Source organism: Sorex fumeus, unplaced genomic scaffold (assembly GCF_029834395.1).
Source record: "Sorex fumeus unplaced genomic scaffold, SorFum_2.1 ptg000008l, whole genome shotgun sequence".
NCBI classification, from domain to species: Eukaryota; Metazoa; Chordata; class Mammalia; order Eulipotyphla; family Soricidae; genus Sorex; species Sorex fumeus.
The window spans coordinates 58,385,707-58,412,733 of record NW_026606065.1 but is presented as its reverse complement, the minus strand read 5'-3'; the positions used below and the strand labels follow the sequence as shown (position 1 = coordinate 58,412,733).

The window sequence follows — 27,027 nt, the reverse complement described above, 5'->3', positions numbered from 1 at the left end:
CTGTCCCATCTTTCAGCACTCAATACAATGCAGATTATCATAGCAGTTATGTTGGGCCTACGTCTACTCATCAAATTCAATGATTACAGGTATATATGGTGAGAGAAGCAGTTAGAGATTTAAATAAGCTTTGTTGTGCACATTATATTTTTGGAGATTCAGTGATGACATTTAAAATACTCTAAAATGTTCCATAGATAGTACCATCTCTAAATATTTTGCTAAATATGCATATTTTTACTTATGAAAATTCAAGGAGGATTTTAAATTATACTTATTGATTATTTACAGTAATTGTACTATACAGATAAAGCAATAAAACAATTGTAATAAAATTTGAAATAGTTTCAAATATAACAGTATTTCTAAAAATATGATAAATATGGTTATTTAATTATTCTTTATTTCTATATAAATATTCTATATCTATTCTAAATGCCAGCTTCTGATCCTAAGTCAATCTATCCATTGTTTATACACAGAGATGTAAGGAGGTTGATTATAAATGTTGAAAAAGTTTCATAGAGATGCAAGAAACTATAAGTTAAGGGAATTTTAAGCAACACACAAGTCCATGTGCACACAGGCATGGGCACACACACATGCACACTACAATCTCTCTGTATCCACTATGTTATTTTTGTCAAAATCACATGAGATAATGACCACTCTTAGGCAAACACTGCACATGGTAGAGATAATGCAAGCTCATTCCTAGATGATGTTGACTGCTTGAATTGAACTTGTCTCTAGGCTGTTTGTAGAATGGTTGGGCATATCTTGAAATGTGAATCGGGGTGTGACACTCTTCATAATCTTACATCCTACTTCCCATTTCACCTACACAAGTGTTTAGGTCAAGGCCATGATCAGAAGTCTTTTTCTACCTTCTCATCACTTCTTCTGTATCTTAGGAAAAAGCATTGCCTCCAATAAATGTTTTGAACAGTTTATTCCAACTTGCCATTGCTACTCAATAAATTCAAAGTGGCACAGGTGTTAAAAGAAACCAATTTAAAATGCAGTTGAGGTGCAAGGGGAGTAAAAGCTTGAGGTCATGACACTGAAAGATGATTTCACGTTTAATAAGTATACATTTTAAGTGATGCTCTGCAGCGTTGGAGAATATTTTTATGCAAGTGTGGCAAAACTTAAAGTGTATTAAATTATACCCTAGTCTTTAAGACCACTGTAAGGAATATGTGAAGAAAAGAGTGATGAAATCACTTGAAAAATTACTCTATAAATGAGTCCAGTGAATATGCCAATATGCAATTATATTTACCATGGTAAAAACAGAGTATTGGTGGTCAGATCATGCAGAAAATAGCCAAAGAACAAGACTTACATTTTGCAATTTAATAGGATAGGCTAATATCCATAACTTTATCAGCTACTTAGTTATGTAGTAAGCTTATTTAGCAAAGTTATTCCGTTATTTTTATTTTTCTTCACAGCAGAAATGGAGAATTTACAATTTTGAACTGAGATGAATATAGCATACATTCAACTGGTTTTCTCTTAATGACTAAGACAATGTCCTACTTGAAATGTATCCTCTACTATATTACAACTGGACTCAATTAATTAAAATGCACTTTTCTGTGCATGTCAGTCAGAGTAATCAATTTCTGGTCTTCCTTGATACTTTAATACTGAAAATAAAATATTCTTGAATGATCCCTTATAGGCATTTCAATTTAAGGAATAAGAAACATGCATGAAATCAAAAATATGCAAATATTCTTTTTTCTTTCTGCGTAAAATTCAACAAGGGAAAACAGATGCTCCAGTCTTAATACCCTGGATTAAAAAATAATATCCTGCCTTCCCAAATGGATTTTGAAGAATAGAATAGGTATTTTATACTATGTATTTTTCTATTTTTCTAAAAACCACATATCGAATTTTCTGTATCTGTTTTACTCACATCTTGTAATTATTCTTACTGCTGCCTGAAAACTCATCCAGACACAAAAGCAGTAAGTTACCTTCTTGCTAAAGCACACATTTTATAGGCTATCTGTTCTTGCATAGTAAATCTCTATAATCAACCTCATTCTTCTTTTTCAGTCTCACTTTTATTACATTTCCAAATCCTTTATCACTTCATGTATTGCTGTTAACCAAATACTCTCAGAACTTCGACATTATATACCACAGTTCCTCTCATATTTTATCATTCCTTTCAGAGTAACTCAGATGAAAAATTTCCATCAGATTTTCTATTCTTTTCTCAAGAATCTTTTCCTCCTTTTCATGATCCTAAATGTTTGTTTAGTTGAATCTTATATGTCATGTAACAGACAAATCAAAAATATTATAAATAAGTAACATTGATATTATTTGTGAAATATTAAATACAAATACTGTTTTAAATTCATTCATACTAATTTTTCAGTATGGTAGATGTCAATGAACAGATATGATAAAATATGATTTAACATAACATTTTATCTTTAGTAATTTTGAAAGTAACTTAAATATCAGAACTGCAGGAAGTTTAATTCCATGAAGCATAAAATCAATATTATCTTGCCCGGTTTTGTGCATAGACCTCTGATTATACTTTATTTTATTTCAAGAGTGGATAATTTAGAAAACATTTGAGGAATAACTTTGCATATTTAGTAAATAAAAATAAAAGCGTTGAGTAGCAGTAGAAAAATCATAAAACTGATTGTCTACAGTCAGTCTTAACACATATTATTTGTTAACCTCTTCACCTCTTAGTTTCTCTTTTTCTCACTCTTAAAAATTTAGGTTTTGAGATGCTCTTTTTTAATTATTCTAAAATCTATTAACAGTGCTTTTAAAATCCCACTATATTTGTTAAAATTCCTCATAATTAAATGATCGCTTATATTTCCTGAACATTCTGTAAGTATTGAATTATGTTAGTAAGATAGTAGTGGATTATGGAAACCACTTTCCTGGTAATTCAAAATAATAATGGACTATTAAAAATAAAGTTAAACATTTCAATGGGGTCTGAGAGATTAAGAGTGGGTAAATACTTGCCTTGCATATACCCGCCCAAGTTTGATTCTTGATACCATGTATATTCCTTGTGCCCCATCACTAGTGTAATATCAGCACAGAGTCAGAAACAATACCTGAGTATCTCTATATGGGGCTGGAGCGATAGCACAGCGGGTAGGGCGTTTGCCTTGCACGCGGCCAACATGGCCGACCCGAGTTCGATTCCTCCGCCCCTCTCAGAGAGCCTGGCAAGCTACCAAGAGTATTTGATATGCCAGACACAGTAACAACAAAGTCTCCAATGGAGACGTTACTGGACCCGCTCGAGCAAATCGATGATCAACGGGAGGGCCTTTTCTCTATATGACCTCCAAACAAGCAAAATAAATAAATTAATGATTAAAATATCCCACTAATGACTAAGTATATTTGTATCTTAATAGTCTCATTTGAAGGATAATTTCACAGTATTTAATAATATTAAATGTAGTTCTTATTTCCGTCTGTTAACTGGAAAGTAACACAGTCCTTTTCACCTTCAACCTCAAACTTTTGCTTCTCTGTAGTGAACGGGTGATGGTATTCTTTTATGTTACTACACCAAAGGCTGCACATTTGTTAAAATCCTCGTGGAAAATTTTGGTGCTGTCCTTTTATTATTTGACTTGGGTACTTTTTTTCTGGTAACACATTCAAATCTAGTATGAGAATATGAATAAAATGTTAAAAATTAGTGGCATCATAAGCACTGAACATCAGGCAGGAGATGGACATCTATTTAAGTGACTTTTTTTTCCCTCTGGAATCTCTGGAATCCCCAAAAAAGCAGACCAAATGATTTCAATATTCCACGGTTTGTAAGTATATAAAAGTCACAGAACTGGAAGACTATCTTCCCTGAAATCTTGAAAGTAAATTTAGTTTTTCATTGCTCCTTCATACAAACCCAGTGGGTTTTAATTGTGTGCTGCACCTTTTTTTTACTACCTGTCAGAATTCTGTCATTTATTTCAATTCAGTCAAACCTTCAGAAACAGTGACTTGTGTATATATTCTTGCAGTAATTAAGGAAAATATATACACAACCACACCCATACTCATACAAACACACACACACACACACACACACACACATATAAAATCCACTTGATATAGGTAGGCCTCAGCAAACAAAATTTCAAAGCTGTCAAGGTGTTTTGCATGTGCAGCAAGCATACTGAATTATTGAGAAAAGGCAAAAAAGACACCAAGTCTGGCACAGTTTGCAGAGAGAAGACTGGAATTATTTATACACTTACACTTCTAAATAGAGATGCAGAAAAACTGCCAAATGATCTGCAAGTAAAGAAACTATAAAAGTGGGGTGGGAGCTGGAGCAATAGCACAGCGGGTAGGGCGTTTGCCTTGCACGCGGCCAACCCGGGTTCGATTCCCAGCATCCCATATGGTCCCCTGAGCACTGCCAGGGGTAATTTCTGAGCGCAGAGCCAGGAGTAACCCCTGCACATTGCCGGGTTTGACCCACAAAGCAAAAAAAAAAAAGTGGGGTGGGTAATGGCAACTTCAGAAGAAAATTTATACAAAATTCTAAGTGTATATCTACTTATTTGTGTATTTATAGTAAATGGGGATAATTTTATATATTATTTAAAAATAATTGGCAATGTGATCCAAATCAGTTACCTTGAGAAATAATTAAAACTGCTTAAAAGTATAGCAAAGTCAGAAGTAGGTGGTTTTCTGAAAGAAAACTGATTGTAAGAAAGATCCAGGTACATGAGAATAATAGTGGATGGAGTCCAATAGACACATTTTGTTTTAATTAAGAAAGCAAATACTTCTTATTAAAATAATGTTTTGTGAATGAAATCTTTAGTTAACAAGCATAGAATATCAATTAAATAACAGGCCCTGTATCTATAGAAATGAGTGAACATGAGAAAAAAACTATGGCATGTTAAAAAGAAGAAAGATGTTAAGCTTCTATTCAAATATGTAATCCCTTCTATTCAATTTTGAAAAGGTTAAACCTTTTTGTTTGATTCCTAGGTCCTTGTAGCAGCAACTGATAATTCTCTCATCCTAGTCTCTACATACTTGATTATAATAAAGATATTAATTTTTATCCTGGTACTTGGCCTCCTAGAAAAGAAAAAAAAACAATTTAGCCTCTTGAAGAAATACTCAACAACTTGCCATAAGCAGTTGCTCTGTGAAGTTCTGATAAAACAGCTGAAGCACAAGTTTAGCTGGGATATACCTTTGTAAGCACACTAATTCTGTAAGTGTTCCAAAGATCCTGGTGTTCCAGTGAGAAAGGGTGAAAACCACTGTTCTAAAGTCTTTATGACTGGGGCCTGAATGATTGTACAGTATAGAGTGCTTTCATGGCTTGCAGCCAACCCAGGTTCAAGCTCCAGCATTCCATACAGTTCCCCAAACCTGACAGGAGTTATCCTTGACAGCAAAACCAGGACTATTCCCAGGGCACTGCCGGTTCTGACCCCAAAATAAAACAAAAACAAAAATAAAATCCTTACCATTGAAAGTGATCTTGCCCATAAAATCTCATATGTTATTTTTAATATGCAGTCAAATAATAAGCCCTTTTTGTAATTCTGTGTCACTTTTTTCCCTTTTAAATTGAGGTGTACTCTTCTGGAATCTTCAGAATGAGGAAATAGAAATCAGGCTCGTCACAGAGTTGTTATTTGGAGTGTGCAATAAACTCTCTCTGAAAACAGTCATGCTACCATAATCTTCCGACTGTGAGAGGACTAAAGTAAAGTCTTAAAATTATGAAGTACTGGGGCTGGAGTGATAGCACAGCAGGTACGGTGTTTGCTTTGCATGCGGCCAACCCGGGCTCTATTTCCAGCACCCCATATGGTCCCCGACCACTGCCAGGAGTGATTCCTGAGAGCAAGAGCCAGGACTATACCTCTGTGCAATGCTGGGTGTGACCCAAAAAGAAAAAAAAAATGAGGTACTGAGAATGATGCCAGATGGCTGAATGTATATCACTGGTCAGTGAAGTGTGATACAATGGAGTCTTCCTTAATTGATAATCAACTTTCTCAGCACTGTCAGTCTTAACAAACAACCCCACTGATCTTTCTTCACCATTTTCTGTACATGTGATGTATCAATATTTATGTTTATACGTTATCTGAATTTTGTATGCCCATCTTTCCCCCTCAAAATGTTGTATAGATAATACGGGTTAAAGGTGCTTATCAAACACACTCCTGACCCTGGGTTTAATCCTCAGCACCACATATGATCCCCTGGAGCCCTTTCAGGGTTTACATTTGAGCACAGAGCCAGGATTAAGCTTGAGCACAGCTAGTCGTTGCCCAGAACCCCGCCCCCCCGCAATGGATATGGTTTGTCTGATATACTGTTAAATATGTGTAGACTTTAAAGTCAGCCAAAGTGTATTGGGCATAAAATGAGATTACTTCTTTTGAAGGTGGGTATACATGTGCTATCAAAACATGTTCAATTTTAGTGAACTTTCTTGTCAATAAAGTTCTCTTTTCTACTTATCTGTCCTTGTATTTTTGGGGTATTAGCCACAAGTGAAATTGTTTTCTACTTTGATCATTGCTGTTTTAGGTTTTGCTCTTAGCTCAGTCAACTAAGCTAAACTGAGAGAATTCAACTTATAAAACTTATAAAACTTTTTCTATTGTATACAAATCTTCAACAGCACCTTCAAGTTTTCTACTTTGCTTTGAAAAAAGCAAAAGAACATTATATTTATATATCAACAGTTCTGAGTGATATGAATAATGTACAAAACAGTATATATTATGTTCTCATATCCAGATAATATTCATTTATGTAACAAGGTTTTAAATTCATCTTGAAAATTATGTAACCACATGGAAAAAGTGATAAATTATATGAAGAATTAACCTGTAAGGTACAGATTTTTTGGAAATTATATTAGTTGTCTCTCATTGCTATCCTTTGCCTTTTGCAAATGATGGATTGCTATTTAGTATTAGTCCTTGGAGGCCCGGTTTAGAGCTGCATTTAGAAATGTTTTAATATTTACTTTAATGATAAGGACACCCTTTCTCTTGAGACAAAGGTTCTTTCAGAAGTAATAAAGTCAATACTCTAGAGACAAAGAGATCATCTTGAAATAGGCAGATGAACCCTAAATCTAATTACAAGTGATGTTATAAAAGACGCAAGGGAAATTTGAAAAAGAGGAGACAAACAGAACACTGGTAGAGGTTGGACACACGTGGCCACAAGCTCAGAAATCCCTGACATCTCCAGATGTTGGAAGCAAGGAAGGATCTTTCCCTAGAGACTCTAGAAAGTGATACCTCTCACACCTTAATTACAGTTTAATGGACTCCAAAACACTAACTGAATACATTTAAGCCATAGAGGTAAGCCATAGAGGTTTTATTAATTTGTTATGAACACATTAATAGTGTACTTAGAGAAAAAATATAATATACAGAGAGAGAGAGAGAGATTGAGAGAGAGATTCCCCTGTTATAGTCCAGATGTCACCATTTATATACTGCACACGGGATTATGAAGCTAATAGTAAATGATTCTAGATAGGGCTTGGAGAGATCGTCCAGTGGATTTGTCACTTGTCTTGTATGCCCCTAACATTGCTTCAAACTGAGCACCACATACGGTCACTCAACCCTCACATGGAGTGATCTCTGAGCACAGAGTTAGGAAAAAAAAACACTGATTACAGCTGGGTGAATTCCCTACCTTCCCCATCATTTTTTAAAAGGGTCAGTAAAAAAAATAACCTTCTTGAAGGATGAAAATTGACAACTAAAAACTAAGGGTGAAAATTGACAACTAAAATATATATGGAGTACCTCTTTTGCTTGTTTAAAATTTTTGAAACTTGGGAGAAAATGTCTCATACTACCAGAGATACATTTCACTATACAGCTTTGCCATTGACAAAGTCACAAACCCATACCTCGACTGATGATAAATTACATTTATGTAAAATCGAGGTTATTTTAAAAAGGAAAAAGTGAGATTACTGATAGATAAGTGATCAATTGTCTTTTCTGAGGATCACAAATCTCCAGTAAGTGGGTCTAAACAAAATATGAGAAAAGGTAACTATGTCAGTGAAGTACATTTTTAAAATAAGTCAAACACTTATCAAATTGATTATCCCTTTAAATGGTCAATTTAAAACTTCAAAATACTGATTTACATATTGCAAATTTCCCTGAGCATCCTCCACCCAGATACTCTGAATTTCAGTAGGCGGGGGTCATACCCACCAACTGGCCCCCTGGCGCCGTGTAATCCCATCAACGTCCAAGACTCAGAGACTATAAAACCCAGCTACCGGAAGAGAACAGTGCAGTCTCCTGCCCCCCGCACCTGGCTGTCCTCGCCTGGGACCCTTGGAGGGGAGTGGGTTGAGCTTTCCTCCCTGCCCCGACCAGGGCTCCGGCAGCCGAAGACCTCCAGAACCAGCCACCACCATGCTGAGACCACTCTCCGCACACATGAAGGTACAGTCAGAAGAACAAAGGCAAGCGGGTCCCGGGGCTGAGATCTCCAAGCCTACTCGGGTCGGGACTAAGCATCCTCCGCCCAGATCCTCCAAATTCCAGTAGGCAGGGGTCACACCCACCAACTGGGCCCCTGGTGCCATGTAATCCCATCAATGGCCAAGACTCAGAGACTATAAAACCCAGTTCCCAGAATCGCGCAGCCGCAATTATGACATCTTATTATCTCATTCCTACTTTGGACAAACTGGCAGGCTACTGAATGTAACCTGCCCACATGGCAGAGTCTGGCAAACTCCCTGTGGCGTACCCAATATGCCAAATACCAGGAACAATAATGGGTCTCATTCTCCTAAAGAGCCTTGAATATAGCACTTTCTTAAAAATCTCAGGACTAGGATGAAGGAGACGTTACTGGGGCCTGCTCGAGACAATCGACGAATAACAGGATGGTCGTGATTCATGATTCGTGAAATTTCCTATAGGTAAGGGGTAATAATTCTACTCTAGGTGTGTTTCCCCTTTCAAGTAAAGAAGGAGGAAAGAGAAAAGTTGTATGAAAATTTTAAATTAGTAGCTATCATATTAACTAATGACCACAATTATTAATGAATCATATTTAAATGAAAACAAATGTTGTGCATAGCATTTTTCCTGTAATTATTTGCAAATGGCAAACACATTTTAAACAATTAAAAATAAAGAATTATTTTATTTGCTTTAGCTTTATAAGTATGATTTATAAATTAGTTGATTTTTATAAATTAACACTAGCAAAGCAGTCTTATCAGAGCCAGAGCAATAGTACAGTGGGGTAGAGTGCTTGACTTGCATTTGGCTGACTGGGGTTTGATCCCAGCATCCCATATGGTCCCTCAAGCAATACCAGGATTAATTCCTGAGTGCAGAGCTAGGAGCAAGCCAGGAACATTGATGCGTGTGGCCCCAAAATTAAACAAACAAAAGAGTAATTTTATCAATCCATAATAGTTTATCAAGAAATAACATTTTATAATAGCATAACAACAATCAATTTATATTAAATTAATTCCACATAATTTTAATAGATTTATTACACTGATGAATTGATGAAAGACTTTACTTCCAGAACATATTTTATAACCTCGTTTTTTAAATATTTGTCTTTCATAATTGTAAAACAGTCAATTTTAGCTGCTTTAAAACTCAATATAATGTCTATAAATCTAAATTCATCACTTTTTTCATACTTGTAGGAAATTGAGATTGAGATTGATCTTTCTTCATAAAGCTATTTCTGCTCAGAAATACTAAACATTGTTCATTGTTAAGATGATATTAAGGATAAATTTTCACTGTGACATAAGATGTTGATCATATTAGGTTTTAAACTTTTGACATTATTTCTTATGTAGTGTCTTAGTAAATTATTCAAAGCAGTAAATATAATACTTAGTGTTTCATTGTTTTATATATTCTTTCATTTATGATTAATCATGTAACAAAACTTATGCTTCAAAAGATATTCTTCTATGATCATATAAGAAAATTCCATGCACTTTCTATTCAACTTTCCACTTCATTCTCTAGAGGTAAAATTTTCTCATACAGATTTGCAAAAAGTGCATATATGCTTTTTTCCTTCCTTCCTTCCTTCCTTCCTTCCTTCCTTCCTTCCTTCCTTCCTTCCTTCCTTCCTTTCTTCCTTCTTTCTTTCTCTCTCTCTTACTTCTGTCTTACTTCTTTCTTAATAAAGCTTGTAACTTTTTTTTCTAGATTATATAAATGTGATTAGGGTCTGTAGCGTCTAAAAAACTGCTATCACAATGCATAAGCAGCCAGAGCCCATGTGCTTCTTGCACCCACGGGGCCAAGCACATGCGGCGCCTAAATCTCCCCTCCTGAGATAGATACTTTCATGCTTTTATGTCTAATGCGGGGATGTGTGCAGGGGCTCTCTCCGCCCTTGGAGAAGCCACGTTCCCTTGAGCTCTTTACTCTCCACTCCTTCCTCCTTCCCTTAAAAACTCCAAATAAAATTTGTTTTATTTTGGGGCCAGAGGGATAGCACAGCGGGAAGGGCGTTTGCCTTGCACGTGGCTGACCCAGGTTCGATCCTGGGCATCCCATATGGTCCCCCAAGCACACCAGGAGTAATTCCTGAGTACAAAGCCAGTAGTAACCCCTGAGCATTGCTGGGTGTGACCCAAAAAAGCAAATATAAATAATTAAAAGAAAATTTGTTTTATTTCAAAAAGAAAAAAGAAAAAGGAAACGGAAATCTCTTGGGAAAGTTATATTTTATTAACTTAATTATTGTTACTGTGTCTGGCATATCGAATACTCTCGGTAGCTTGCCGGGCTCTCCGAGAGGGGCAGAGGAATCGAACCTGGGTCGGCCTTGTTGGCCGCTTGTAAGGCGAACGCCCTACCGCTGTGCTATCTCTCCAGCCCCAAAGAATCTGCAATGGTCTTTTAGGCATAGTGGACAATGAATAAATGAGGGTTTAGTGGAGCATAGGTGGCTAAACCACCAAGGAATAAGCATGAAAGAGTTGATCAATTATGCAAAATATAGTCTTGAATAATAAATTAGTTCTCATTGGTTAGAGATAATAATATATAATATTATAAAATCTTTTAAGAATTTCCAAGTGTAGTTCGTTAGTTCTTTTTAAGAAAACTTTATGAGGGAAGTCGGGGTTGATGGAGGAAAATGGGGATACTGGTACTGGGAAATGTACACTGGTGAATGGATGGGTATTGGAATGCTGTATGACTAATATTCAATGATGGATGACTCTGTAATGCTCTAAAAATAATTATATTAAATTAATTTAATAAAAGAAAAATATAAGAAAGTTTCCCTATTCTTGATCAAACTAAATTTTAAAAAGTCAGTATTGAATTAATATCAATTATTTAACAAGTTATTAGAGAATAAATATCCACATTCTTATTTATAATCTATAATAAGTACAAATTATATTCTTGTTTAAGATATTGATATAATTATTATAGTAAAAATATGCTAATTTTACAACTAACAAGTTATTCTCTTCTTTTATTATTTTCTATAGACAAGCTAAATAAACATTTAATGACTAGAATACGAGCCTATTTTAACCTCTCAGAAAAGCGTTATTAAAAAAATACATGATGACTTTAATAAACGTTTTTATTATTATTTAGTGTCCACTATGCCTAAGTTGTAATGCGAGTCTCTTCTAGTCTGTGAACTATATACTTGAACTTCAGTTACATAAAATTGGAATGTATTGAGTTCTTATCTTTCCACTTAGTTTTATTTTATTTTAGAGGTTTGGAACACTCATAGCATTACTCAGAGCTTGAGGGGCTTGGAGAACTAAGCATGGTGTTGGGGATCAGGCTCAACTCATGCCCTGCCTGCTGTACTATCTTTTTGGCCCACTTTGGTTCTTGTCATACCAGGAAATTAAAATTTAATTATTTCAACTCCTGGCAATGGGTTAAGAGACATCTCCTTGCTGATGTTGCTCTTATATCTGTCAGGGGCAAAGCAGTTGGTCCTTTGTTCATCTTAACTTGATGCCTGGGTTGGTAGACAGAGATACTTCATACCTGGGGCACATCAATTTCTAACACTGAATTATTTTTTATTTCTTCATTATTCTTGAAGGAAAAAAGATACAAAGGTGGTCATGGCATTAGGAGATTACATAGGTGCCTCCTTCCACGCCTGCATTGGGATACCAACGTGCAAGCTGAGGTGCAGAAGCTGCAGATGGAAGCTCCCCATATCGTTGTGGGTACCCCAGGCCATGTGTTTGACATGCTTAACCGGAGATGCCTGTCTCCCAAATACATCAAGATGTTTGTGCTGGATGAAGCTGATGAAATGTTGTGTCAAGGATTCAAGGATCAGATTTATGATATATTTCAAAAGCTCAATAGCAACAATCAGGTGATTTTCCTTTCTGCTACAATGTCTTCTGATGTTCTTGAGGTGAACAAGAAGTTCATGAGGAACCCAATTCAAATCCTGATCAAGAATGAAGAGTTGACTATGAAGGATACATGACAATTCTACATCAATGTGAAATGGAAGAAGTGGAAGCTGGATACACTGTGTGACTTTTATGAAACCTTGACCATCACCCAAGAGATCATCTTCATCAACACCTGATGGAAGGTTGATTGGCTCACCGAGAAGATGCATACCTGAGATTTCACCATGTCTGCCATGCATGGAGGTATGGACCAAAAGTAACGAGATGTAAGCATGAGGGAATTCCTCTCTTGTTTCAGTAGAATATTGATTACTATTGACCTGCTGGCCCAAGTTCAATTCCTCCGCCCCTCTCGGAGAGCCCGGCAAGCTACCGAAAGTATCTCGCCCGCAAGGCAGAGCCTGGCAAGCTACCTGTGATGTATTCAATATGCCAAACACAGTAACAACATGTCTCATGATGGAGACATTTCTGGGCTTGCTCGAGCAAATCGATGAACAATGGGAGGACCGTGACCATGACCTGCTGGCCAGAGGCGTCGATGTACAACAAGTTTCTTTAGTCATCAACTATGACCTTCCCACTAACAGGGAAAACTACATTCACAGAATTACTTGTGGTAAACGTTTTGGGCTTAACGTTGTGGCTATCGACATGGTGACAGAAGGAGACAAGAGAATTCTTCGAGATATTGAGATCTTCTACATTAACTCCATTAAGGAGATGCCTCTCAATGCTGCCTATCTCACCTGAGAGAGCTGCTGTCTTACTCCGAGCTCTAGCCAGGGCTCTGTCCTTGGGAGGGTCTGAGAAGAGCAAGAGGGGGTATGGGAGGAAGTCAAGAGATGGGCATCTTGCCTCTTTTTTTTCTTCTCATTATTTTCCCCTTTGAATAAATGTCAGTTTTTGAGGCAAAAACTGTTTATTATTAATGATTTTTTTTGTAATTTGTGGTAATGCCTTAGATAAATTTAAAAGTCCTGAAACAAGCAAGCATTGTGATTGATTATTGTGAGCAATTCAGTAAAAACAAATATGACGTAGTCTCATAGAAGTTAACGGATTAAATATGAAAAAAAATCTTAGTATAAACTACAGTCACATATTTTGTAATACTCCTACTATGTAGCAAGAGTTCATAGTGAAAACAAGCATTGAAGAAGGTCAGAAAGGAATATCTTTCCTAGGGAAAGATATTAACTTAACCATTCAAGGATTGAGTAAGTTCTCCAGACAGGGAAAAGAGAATGGGTCACTCCGGGTGAAGGCAACAGCTTGTGCAAAGTAGACTATAAAATATCTTGCTGTGTTTCCAGCTTGATAGGATATTTAATGTGATAAATCTCAGTTTTCTGGAGCAGAGGAAAGGAGCAGAGTTTAAGACAGGCTGAGACAGCAACTAAATATTGATGGCTCTGAATGTCATTTTAAAAAGGTTGTTTTTCTACACAGGTAAATAAACCTGATTTGTGTTTGAGGAAGTTGACATTGGTATCAGTAGGAATTAATTAGAGGGGCAAGAACAGGAAATAAATATGCACCCTATCCAAGAAACACTCAAGATTCTAATCAATTTATTTATTACTAATTGATTCTTATCTAAGTTTGCTGCTTATATATTACAAATATGTGTGGCAGATGCTAATGTTCTTTGAGTAACCATGATAACTTTATCTCACTACTATAGTGTTTGGTCCTGCAAGCAATGTTGATAAGTTGCAATATCTGCTTTAAGACTCTGATAAAGTGTTCCTTTCTGTCTTGCAAAGTCTCCACATTGAGAGAATCCTGCAAATCAACATTGTCTGCCCATTAATCTGCACATTAATATTTTCTTACATGTGCATTCAGTATTGCTTGCTTTTTAATCAGGTCAAGGAAAAGAAAAAAATAGTTGTCTTAATACAGAGGAATATGCTATCATTTATCATTATGCATCTTTACCAATTTTCACAGATAAAAAAAACTATTTTTTTTAATTTTAAAATATTTTTTTTCCTGTGGGCCATATCTGTACATAGTCAGGGGTTCTCCTGGATTTGCGCTCAGGAGTTACTCCTATTGGTGCTCAAGGTACATATGGGATGCCAGGGATTAAACCCAGGTCAGTCCTGTACAAGACAAACGCTCTACCTGCTCTACTATCACTCTGTACCCCCTGCCCCCCAAAAACTGTTTTTTAAAAGTTTCCCTAACCTTGCATGCAGAGTCTCCTGCACCCCGCCAGGCTGTCTTCACCAGGGCCCCCTCCGAGTGGGGCAGGTTGAGTTTCCCTTCCTGCACCAAGAAGAACCACAGCACCCCAAAACCTTAAGAACCGAGCCACAGCCATGCTTAAGGGCCAGTCTGCACATGCTTGGACGAGCCTCATGCATGAAGGAACAGACAGAGAAACCCAGATATGTGGGACCTGTGGCTGCTCAAATCGGGACTGGATTTCTTTCACCCAGATCCCCTGTTTTCCAATAGCTTGGCAGCCACACCCATAAACTGCCCCTGGCTCCATTTAGTTTCAACAACGGCCACAATCCAGAGACAATAAAACAAAGCTCCTGGAAGAGAGCAATGCAGTTTTTCCTGGAGCATCCCACCCGCACAGCAGAGCCTGGGAAGCTCCCTGTGGCATATTCAATATGCCCCAAACAGTAAAAATAATTGGTCTCATTTCCCTGACCCTGAGAGAGCCTCCAATATGGCAGCATTGGGAAGACGAGTAAGGAGAGGCTGCTAAAAGCTCACACTGGGGTGAATAGAGATGTTACTGGCACCCACTCTATCAAATCGATGAGCATAGGACAACAGGTGATACAGGTGAGCCTTGCATATCTTATATTTACAACATATTTTTGCAAATTATCTTCAAAATCACTTTGATCTGGCATGATAAAACAGCATTTAAGACGCTTATCTGGCATGTAGTTAACCCGGGTTCTATCCCTAGTATTCCATATCTCACACCTACCCTCCAGCCCTGTCAGATGTGATCCCTGAGTGCAGAACCAGGAGTAAATCCTGAGAACTGCCAGGTATGGCTCCAAAACAAACAAACAACAGCAACAACAACAACAACAACAAAACAAAATTAGTCATCTTGAGAATAAAAATCAACTATCTTCATTACTTCTAACGAACTGTTACCTTTGTTTTAGCTTTAGTCCATTAAATCTTTTAAGGGTATGCAGGTAGGTTAATATTCCTTTCTATAAATTTATAGATGCAAAGGCCAAAGCTGGAGAACCATAAGTCTAGTTTTCTAATAAATACCCTGGCATGATCTACCATGTTCAACCATGTTCACATACCTCCTAGCAACGACAGAACTTTATAACCACATATTCCTCTTTGTTAGCTGCCTCCTGTCAAAAGCAGTTATGAAAATAAGGAGAATCGGATAGAATGTATTTTTTAAGAGAAGGGGTTAAGATAAACAAACCTAAGCAAATGCATACCATGCATATTGTAGGGCTCATAAACACCACAGTTGAGGGTTTTTTTTTTTATATTTTGAGAAATTTCTATTGGGGCTGGAGCAATAGTACAGCAGGTAGGGCATTTGCCTTGAATGCGACCAACCCGGGTTTGATTTGCAGCATCCCATATACATATAAAATTAGCACCACCGGGAGTAATTCCTGAGTGCGAAACCAGGAGTAATCCCTGTGCATTGCTGGATGTGACCCAAAAAGGAAAAAAAAGAGAGAAATTTTAATTTAAAATGATAATGAAATAATTTTTCTTATTTCTGGAAAAGTAGTCATGAGTGGAAGAAATGAAAATGAAACTGCAAAAATATTATTTCAAAATAGCAAATCAATTTAAACTGTTTTACTGAGCTGTGTATTTTTATGTTTCCCTAAGCTGGCTCTATGCTTAGGGATCATGCTGGGCAATGATGAAGGACCATATACAGTTTACTACTGTATCGTCTCTCCAGCCTGTTTTGTATCACTTTTATCTTATGAAGCCTTAATTAACTAGTATAACTTAGATTAAGAATTTCATTAAGTTGTATCTAAAGTCACCACCATTATTTTATTGTGATAGAATGCTGGCGTTTGTAATTGGACCTAGGTAATGCTATTTTAATTGTGAGCGTAAGTTAGCAGATATCTCAAAGGGCTGGAGCACATGCTTTGCATGCTTGAGTCATAGGTGGAATCCTCCATATTACATGTCCCCCAAAACATCCCCATGAGAACTGAGCAACAGTATAACTACCAGGTGTGTTAAGAAAGAGAAAGGAAGAAAGAAAGGAAGAAGGAAGGAAGGAAGGAAGGAAAGAAAGAAAGAAAGAAAGAAAGAAAGAAAGAAAGAAAGAAAGAAAGAATCAGCAGAAAATGAGATGGGAAAAGTAAAAACTTCTATAACTATGATGTTACATTAAAATTAATGAAAAAAATATGAATAAAATAAGAAAATATAGAAGTTTAAAAAGGATGGCTTACAATTCTAATTCTTTTCATACTTATTGTATATGCATCATTAAATTAAGAAAATCTTAGAATGAATGTCAGGTGAATTAGATAGCTCACTGCAACACATACATGACCTCCTGAATAGTCCTAACTTCTGCTGTTCTGGACAATTCTCTGGGTTTACGTGTGACTCTGTACCCAGGGATCACTCTTGAGATTCACTACTGAAGATCAATTGAACATTTTCACAACTAAGTGAAATGACCTTGACTATTAAATACACTGTACAAACATCAGCATGCTTAATCATTTTCGTTCTCACCTTTCTCATTTATGAAACTGGGATTCTTGAATAAATATCCTCTTTAGTATGGCCTATATTAAAAAATATTTTAGTGTACACAATTTTTATTCCTTTATAATTTATATTTACAATTAGATAGAAACTATTTAGACTAAAATAAATTTTCCTATTAAAAATTCTTATTGCAAATTTTAAATCAAGACATGGACATTTGCATGATCATAGATGTTATAATCATCTATGAGAAGTTTAAAATAAAAAAATTGATTATAAACTTACGATAAATCTACAGAAGCAAAACCATAAAATAAATTAGTTAACCTTACAATAAAAGGAGCTTAAGTGGTAATATTTCCATAATTGATTTAATTCGTCCCTTATTTTTAGTAGCTCTTTGTGTGTGGACTCATTTGAGGGACTATACAATCTTATTTATTTAAAAAATAAAATCATAGTTGCTTTTCATTCGATATAAAACAGGTATTCGGTAAATTTATTCCTATGTTACTTAAAATCTTATTTATTTTCAAATATGCAAGGCCTATAATAGACAGCAAATTGCCACATAAAATATTTTTCAATTAATTTATGTATTGAATCACTGTGAGAAAAGTTACAAAGCTTTCAGGCTTAAGTCTCCGTCATACAATGATAAAACACCCATCCCTTCACCAGTGCATATTTTTCACCACCAAGAACCCCAATATACCCCCCCATCCCACCACTCCCGATGCCTGTGAGGCAGATGATTTCTACTTAACTCTCTCTCTACATTGATTACTTTCATTATTTCAACGAAAGATGCACCATTATTATTTGGAATTTCCCCCCCAACAATCAGACCTGCTGAAAAGGCATTGTGAAATAATTTGTTTTCTATTGCTGGTTATGAAGATCATATGATGTCACTTGGACGCTATCACCATGGGGCCATGCCGTGCCAGAGAGCTGCTGTGGGGGGCGGGGGGGGCAACTCTAGGCCTTGGCGATGCAGGAAGGCTACCATATAAAAATATTTTAGGGGGAAATTATACTACAGCAGGTATGTCATTTGCTATGTACATGACCAATCCAGGTTGCGTACCCAAGAACCCACATGGTTTCCTGAGCCCCCCAGAAGTGATCACTGGGTGAAAAGCTTGGTGTAAGCTCTGAACACCAAAGGGTATGACCCCAAATATTTTTAAAGAAAAAAATACTTCATTGCTAAATTAAGACACCAATTGAAATATCATGGGGCATTATTTTGATGGGCTGGAGCAATAGCACAGCGGGTAGGGCATTTGCTTTACACACAGCCAATATGCCGGACCCGAGTTTGATTCCTCCGCCCCTCTCAGAGAGCTTGACAAGCTACTGAGAGTATCTCGCCCTCGCGGCAAAGCCTGGCAAGCTCCCCGTGACGTATTCGATATGCCAAACACAGTAACAACTAAGTTTCACAATGGAAACATTACTGGGCCTGCCCGAGAAAATCGATGAAGAATGGGAGGGCAGTGACAGTGACATTATTTTGATGGTCATATTTTATATTCATCTTCATCTATTTTACTAAAGGTGAAACAAAAAATATGATATCTTTCCTATATAAAAATGTTCTTATGGAAATTTTCACCAGACAACAAATCATGGAAACTTATTTATATTCCAATAACTATGTACCTTTCTACTCAAATGTTCACTTTTTGCTTTGTTTAAGGAGCACAGCAGTTGATTTCAGGGGTTAATCCTAGCACTCTGCTAAGGAGATGCTCCTGGAGGTTCTGGAGGGACCATATGGATTTGGGGTTCAAACCCCAAATATGGAAAGTTTACACACAGACTTTAGAGCCATCTCTCTGGTCTTAGGCCCCACTGTTCTTTCCTAACATTTTCTATAATCCGCTGTAACCTCTATGGTGTAATAATAACATAGTACTTAACATAATAAAACGTTACATTTAATAGTTCATTGACATTTTAATTCTTCCCACTCAGGTATTTGACCTTCTACAACAATTACCTTATTCCTCTATTTATTATAACATGTGTTACAGCACTATTATAGTGCTATTTTAATGCTGGTTAAATAAAGGAATTGAATTAGCAAGCAATATTCTCACAGAAATCTTTATATTGACTAATTTGGTCAACTTTATTTTTATTTTAATTCTTAGGGTCTTATTCTTCAAAAGAAAATATTACTAAAATATATAAAATAGAGACTGATGTTTCAGATAATAGGTGAATCTAAGCATTAAGGAAAGAAAAAATAAAGCTGTGTGCTCTTACTACACGAAGTGGATAAACATTTATGATTAAAGTGAAAATTTAATTCTAGATTTCATTCTATTTGATTCACGGGGAAAGTCTAGATAATATACCATTATACATTGGACTATAAATTGATAGGAATGGAAAATTAATACAATGACTTTTAGATCAAATAGTTGTATCTCTCATTCTTTCAAAAATTTATTAACAATACTCAATACACTATACCATATTAGTAAACTGTCATATGGAAGAATAAAATACAGTCTTTTGCTATTTAAGAGTTAGGATATACTTAGATCAGAGGAGAACCATATTTCAGAACAATCACAATCTTTTGTGGTTTTAAACTTTGTTTCTGGAAGTGAACAATAATTAAATAAAATATTATTACATGTTAAAAGGATATATTATTCCAGTATCTGGATAAATTAATTTTATTTGAAGAGGAGCATTTGAAATGACTACTTATAACTTTTTTGTTTGATTTTAGTTCTTTTTTGGGGGGTACAAACAGTGATACTTAAGGGTTAGTACTGACTTTGCACTCAGCAATCATTTCTGGAGTGCCTGGGGGATCATATGAGAAGCCATGGATGAAACCCAGGTAAACTGCTGCAAAGCGAGAGCCTTACCTGCTGTATTATTTTGTATATTATTGAAGGCTGATATTTATCTCTTAGCATTTTAAATGTTTTCATCACTGTCTATTATAACAAGACATAACTCAGGGAGTTTTTTCAGGATATATCTAAGTTTAGAATTCTATAGGACACAGCATTACAGAAGACAAAACATAGTGTTAAAATTTTATTGATATTTAGTTTATAAATAAGAATATATAAGGTCTGGAGAGATAGCACAGCTGGTAGGATGTTTGCCTTGCAGGTGGCCAACCTCGGCCAACCAGACTCTGATTCTTCCGCCCCTCACAGAGAGCCCAGCGAGCTACCGAGAGCATCTCGCCCCCATGGCAAAGCCTGGCAAGCTACCCGTGCGTATTCGATTAGCCAAATACAGTAACAAGTCACACAACGAAGATGTTGCTGGGCCCGCTTGAGCAAATCGATGAACAACGGGAGGACAGTGCTACAGTGCTAAGGTCATATTCTGTTGCATAGAATATGTTCTCTTGAACTTCATTATTCCTCCCTTTCTATCATTTTTCCTTGCTTGCTTCATTCCTTTCTTACATCTCCATGTTTTTCCTTCATTTCCTTCATTCCTTTCTTACACCCCCACTGTTTTTCCTTCTTTTATTTTTCCTTCTTTTATTTTTCTGCTATTAATGCTGTATGCATATTTCTGAAAAATTGGTAAATTAAAGAAATAAAAGTCCAAAGTTACTTTGAAATTGCATATAGTTATGTGTCCATATCCATATAAAATAATAAGAAAACTGATCTTATTATAATTTTTCACTTGTAAAATATTAAAATTGTAAAATGAAAATACTGAGGTTATATACTATGAAACATGTTTTTGTGTTATATGTCATCCAGATTCTATTTTTCAATAATTTTATCTTTTTTTTCTTTTTTTGGGTCACACCCAGCAATGTACAGGGGTCACTCTTGTCTCTATACTAAGGAATTACCCTTGGCGGTGCTCAGGGGATCTTATGGGATGCTGGGAATCAAACCTGGGTTAGCCACGTGCAAGGCAAATGTCCTACCCACTGTGATATAGCTCCAGCCCTTATTTTATCTATTTTATTATTTATTTTTATCAGTTAGACGTGCATAAATACTGTTAATTGTGAGTTTTTAAATGTCTGATGTTAAATGTTAAATGTCCATATTTTAAATGTCTGATGTTACATGATTGCATATTATTGGTTAGCTTTATTTGCATTTTCATCCTATCAACTTATTTTTTTCATTAATATAAAATTGTGCTATATATTTAGAACTGAGTTGGCAGTTCTAAATATATTTTCTTTTGGAAACTTGCAATGAAAGAACCTTGCAAAGAAAACTAGGAACTCAAGACTTGTGAGAAAATCTATTTTTTAAGTGAAAGAGACATGAAAATAATACACACATACTCACATAAATAAACATTGCTCCACTGAGACAAGTGTCCCTTTTAAGACAATAGAAACTGACAGATTAAAATGAGATTTTTCTCGTCTAATAGATTATATCAGAAACACGTTCAAGGTGTTACTATGCTGATATTTTCTTCAGTCTATTCATTACCTGACATGTGTATAGTTTCTCAAAACAAGGAGGTGTCTGATATTAGATGGGGTTTTAAATTCACTTTCTTCATGCAAATATTCAGGAATTTATTTTACCTACTTAATATTGATTTAGGCATGTTTTCTAACATTTTATTTTTCTTATTTTCTTTCCCCAGTCAAACTTTATTCCCCTGGTATGGTATGACATTGTTCTGAAAAAATCAAATGGAAAGATCTTCCTTCATACCAGTCTACTTTACGCATACCTATTAACTGTTCTTTGTAGACCATTCTCATATTACTAGAGTAATATTCCATCAATGCAGTATATCAGGTCATATGTAGAATAAGACTGTTTTGAGGAGACAGGCTATGGATTGTGTCACAAATGGGCGTGTTTGGGTACTACTATGGCTATACTTTAGGGATCTCTTCTAGAAGTGCTTAGGGAACCATGTAGTTATGAGAATCGAAACTGGGCCTCCATCATAAAATTCATGCACTCTATGGCCTCAAATTTATTTTTTTAGGCAGCAAGGAGCACAGTAATTGAGAGTAATATTAAGACATAAACACTTACAATTGAGAAAGTCATGAATATGCTTTTGACAAAAAGAATGTCTAATGGCATTCTGTGCATGCACACAATTTATTCTATACCTTTCCTCAAAATAAAAGGAGAGTCTAAACATTAACATAAAAATTTGTTCTTTTGAGAAATTCCCTTTTTCTCCTTAATCTTTAATTTGAGATAGTATATTTTGAAGCTCATTCCATTGCTAAAATAAAAACTAACAACATCTAGAGATGTTAAAACTATATGTTAAAATATGACTATGTTGGAAACATTTCTTTGTCATAAATGCAAACCATGCATTTTTGCTTTCTAGTATCTAGGTATAATACTAAAAATCCAACAATACTGATTATCCTTTGTTTGTAGGTGACTCAAATTTTCATTACAGTTATTTTATTATGGCAAATTGATAATGTTGTGATTATTGTTCTCATTAACTTCTGCTTGTTGTTTCCAACTTTGGAAGGTATTATATACGGTATATATACATACACACACAAACACACACACACACACACACACACACATATATATATATATATATATATATATATATATATATATACTGACACTAGGCACATCAATCTGAATTAACTTTTCTCTTTTTTTCCCACTACTATTCATTTTAGACATCAACTCTGTACTTTAAAGCAATTACATCAGATTATTTTCTATTTTGCTCACTCTTTTTCTCAATATTCTTTATGTAAGACTTCCCTGAGTATATCATAACATTTCCAGAGGACTGACATTTGCATCATTTATCTTCCTATAACAGTGACATTTTTTAAAATTTGGTTAGCTTAAGATATGACAACCTTATTTTGTTAAATTCTGTTGTGTTTGGTCAAACTGGCACTGTTCAGAGGAGTTCAAAGCACTACTCTTTAGGGTCGTTCCCAGCAATGCTCAAGTGTCATTCTTGTGGCACTTGAGAATCATGCTATGCTGAGAATTAAATTCAAGATTGGAGTATACAATTTATGTACTCTGCCTATTCAATTGTCTCTCATCCTTTCAATTTCATTTTTTGTTAAGTTTTAATATTAATTGCATCAATTTTATATCTGAAAATATACTACTTATATTTATTGTATTTCAAAATTGATTAGGGGGGTGCATCATTTTCTCTAAAATACATCCCTAAAATATATTATATATCTTGACACTTTGTACAACCCCACAATAAGTAAATACATTTATGAAGCTCTATATGCATTCACCTGTCACTGTCACTGTCCTCCCATTGTTCATCGATTTGCTCAAGCGGCCCCAGTAACATTGTGAGATTTGTTACTGTGTTTGGCATATCGAATACATCACAGGTAGCTTGCCAAACTTTGCCGCGTGGGCGAGATACTCTCAGTAGCTTGCCGGGCTCTCCGAGAGGGGTGGAGGAACGGAACTTGGGTTGGCCATGCGCCCTACCCACTATGCTATCGTTCCAGCCCATGCATTCACCTAGGAAGATGAAAGTCACTTAAAAAAGCACTTTACAATGAAAACCGAAAATAAAATTCAGAGAGCAAATCTAAAACAGTGTTGACCTAGAACTATATGGCTATTAAAACATTGAAAAATATATCAAAATAGTAATATAACCTTCCAATTAAGAACAAAAAGAGGGGATGGACAGTTAGGATAATTGATAAAATGCTTGCTTTGCACAAGATGACCTGAGTTAGATTCCCTGAACACCATGTGGTTCCCTGAGCCTGCCAGGAGGAACCCTTTGAGAACAGAGTCTGAGAAAACCCTGAGCACCCATGGGTTTTTCACACACACACAGACACACACACACATACACACACACACACATACACACACACACACACAGAGAGAGAGAGAGAGAGAGAGAGAGAGAGCAATCAAGCAAACAAAATACCTGCATTAGAAAAAGAATGGAGATTGAGGGTTATAGCAGGAAGTATGCTTGCCTTGTATACAGTTGACCCTGAATTTGATCACTAGAACCCCATTTGATCTCCACGCCCTGCCAGGAGCCATCCTGGAGTGTAGAGCCAAGAGTAAGCCCTGTGCATAGTAAGGTATGATTCAAGCCAGGTAAAATAGAAAACAAAACAAAATAAGAAAGAAAGAATAAAAGAAAGAAAAGCAAATGAATTGTTGCTAGTCTGGTAAATAAAGAATTTCTTATTTAAAAAAATGATAGTGATAACTGCATGACTCAAAGACAATCAGTTTTACACTTTAAAAGCTTAATTTCCTGGCATATGACATTTACCTTAATTGAAAACTAAACAATCCAAAAAGAAAGAAAGAAACCGCTACCTTATTAACAGAAAACAGTTCTTGGCATATAGAAAAATCCATATTAAACAGTAATTATGTTACTTTTTCTCAATTCATCCTTAGACTTTTATTATAAATAGTATATTCTACTGATGTCTTAGTCAATTTTATATAATATTAAATATTCTGGAAACAAAGTTGAAAAGAAAGTGTGATATATAAATTTATGTTTTAAAGAAAAAATTCAAAAATAAAATCTCAACAGAAACTGAGAAAACCATCATATTAAATATTCCATTCATTTATCAGACATATTTTTGTCTCACTGTCAAGGCATTTTATGAATAATGCTATCTTATTCACCAGAAGGTACTTTATTCACATATTATGATTATAAACCATTTTGACCATACAACCATATTTATGAACTAAAAACAAAGAACTTGCATAATTTACTCATAAAATTATATAATAATTGTCAATTCAAAAACAGCTTTAGGGAGGTCAAAATATTTTGAATTTTCATATTGTGCTTTTAAAAATGACCATAGATTTGATCTTCTTGTCACATGTATGCTGTATACTATACAGTAGAACAGTAGCATTGTCCTCCCATTGTTCATCGATTTGCTCAAGCGGCCCCAGTAACATCTCCATTGTGAGACTACTGTGTCAAACACAGCTGTTACTGTGTTTGATATATCAAGTACTTCATGAGTAGCTTGCCAGGCTTTGCCATGCAGGCGAGATACTCTCGGTAGTTTGCGGGATTCTCCGAGAGTGGCAGAGTAATTGAATCCGAGCCGGCCGGCCAGCCTCGCACAAAGCAAATGCCCTACTGCTGTGCTTTTGCTCCAGCCCAATTTTATAATTTCCTGCAACTAAAGTAGGTGCTGATTTACTATCTAACAAATCAAATGGGACATTCCTGTTATTGAACAAATAGAAACTGGCAGAAGTGGCTGTTGGTTTACACTCAAATCCATTCCTAGCTAATACACTGAAGGGAGAATTAGGATGTGTATTTGGCAAAAGTTACATAAACAGTTCACAAAATAATTAAAGAAACAGAAGTCATATGTGATTTCCTGTATGAGACAAATTTTTTAATCACTGTCTTGAGGAAATGTCTTAGAGAAAAACTTGATTTGTATTAATTTTGTACTACTCCATCTTGTTCTTCCTGAGGAGCTGCTGCATTTTCTACAACACTAGGCAGTGAAACAGTCATGCTATTGCAGAACTTGCTGTAATTGTTTGGGTAAAGCCAGAATATCATCAAAGCCCAGTTTGGGTGCAACGTTGCTAACAATGGAAGCAAAAACCACTTAAAGGGCTAGAGATTTCCTTTCCATCCCAGCTTTTAGAACAATGATCGGTGTACCAAAGATAAGAAAGGGGAGGTCCGGGGATATATGTACAAAAACAGGCAGATTTGGGTATCCCTGAATATCATTTTGGGCAAATAAGCTTCCAGAGTCAGGGCTTCATCTTGAATGTTTTGAAAAGGAAAGAGAAGTGGCATATGCTTTAGCCTTTTCTTTAATTATCCAAGTCTGGTATGCACATATGAAGGTATAGTTTAAAAATATGTATTTCAGTGACCACAATTATTTTAAAACACAATTAGAAAAGAAGAGACAAAGAAAAGTGCTGAGATGAGTAAAATAAATAATGGAGTAGGAATATATTACCTATGTTAAATTTTTAAAAGGTAAAAGATATAAGTATTTGATATTGTTCTGATAAATAGTGTATCATCAGAGAATATTAATCACATCTAGAAGGAGAAAGAAATTATAATGCATCACCAAATAGAAACAGTGATATGTAAAAGAGAAAATGATATAGAGACACAAAAATATAGGGCAAAATATAAGGGATAAATACCATAATGCACTCAGATTTAGAGAAGTTTGGAGGATAAGTGATATATGTTACAATAAAAGTGAGGCAAAACAAAAAAATCAGTACATGTTTAGGCATGGAAAGAGAGACATACTAGAATATAATAGCTATTAGGTCACTAAACTTTGTGGGATATGCATTGTGACATGTATCTGATACTTGTTTAATATGCTATTCTGTGAAATATTTTTGCATTTGCATCTTCACAATGAATACCTAAATGACTCATAAAAGCAAAGAGACTCACCAATATGTCCTACTTCTCAAAAGTACCTAAAGACTAAACAGCTTCTGTAGTAGAATTTGATGTAAGTCATCAACTCATACTTTTTATTTATTTTTTGGTAATATTTTTATTTTACTTTTATTTATTTATTTATTTTATTGAATCTCTGTGGGAAAAATTACAAAGTTTTCAGGTTTAAGTCTCGGTCTTGCAATCATCAAACACATTTCCCCTCACCAGTACTTATTTTTCACCACCAAGAACCCAAATATATCCCCCCCCCAACCCTCTCAGTGCCTGTGAGGCAGATGAATTCTAGTTAACACTCTATCTACTTTTATTAGATTCATTGATTTGACAAATGATGCACCATTATTATTTAGAGTTTATACCCCACAATCAGATCTGCTGAAAAGGCGTTGTGAAAT

At 35.5% G+C, this 27,027-nt stretch overlaps 1 protein-coding gene and 2 pseudogenes across 1 annotated transcript in view; 2 read left to right on the top strand and 1 right to left on the bottom strand.

The window, feature by feature from the left end:
* The window catches only part of KLHL1 (kelch like family member 1), a 321,085-nt gene that overhangs the window by 44,881 nt on the left and 249,177 nt on the right, over positions 1-27,027 (bottom strand). The gene's annotated exons all lie outside the window — the stretch shown is intronic.
* Positions 28-13,231, top strand: LOC130019300 (eukaryotic initiation factor 4A-I-like; annotated as a pseudogene).
* Positions 11,962-12,102, top strand: LOC130019533 (uncharacterized; annotated as a pseudogene).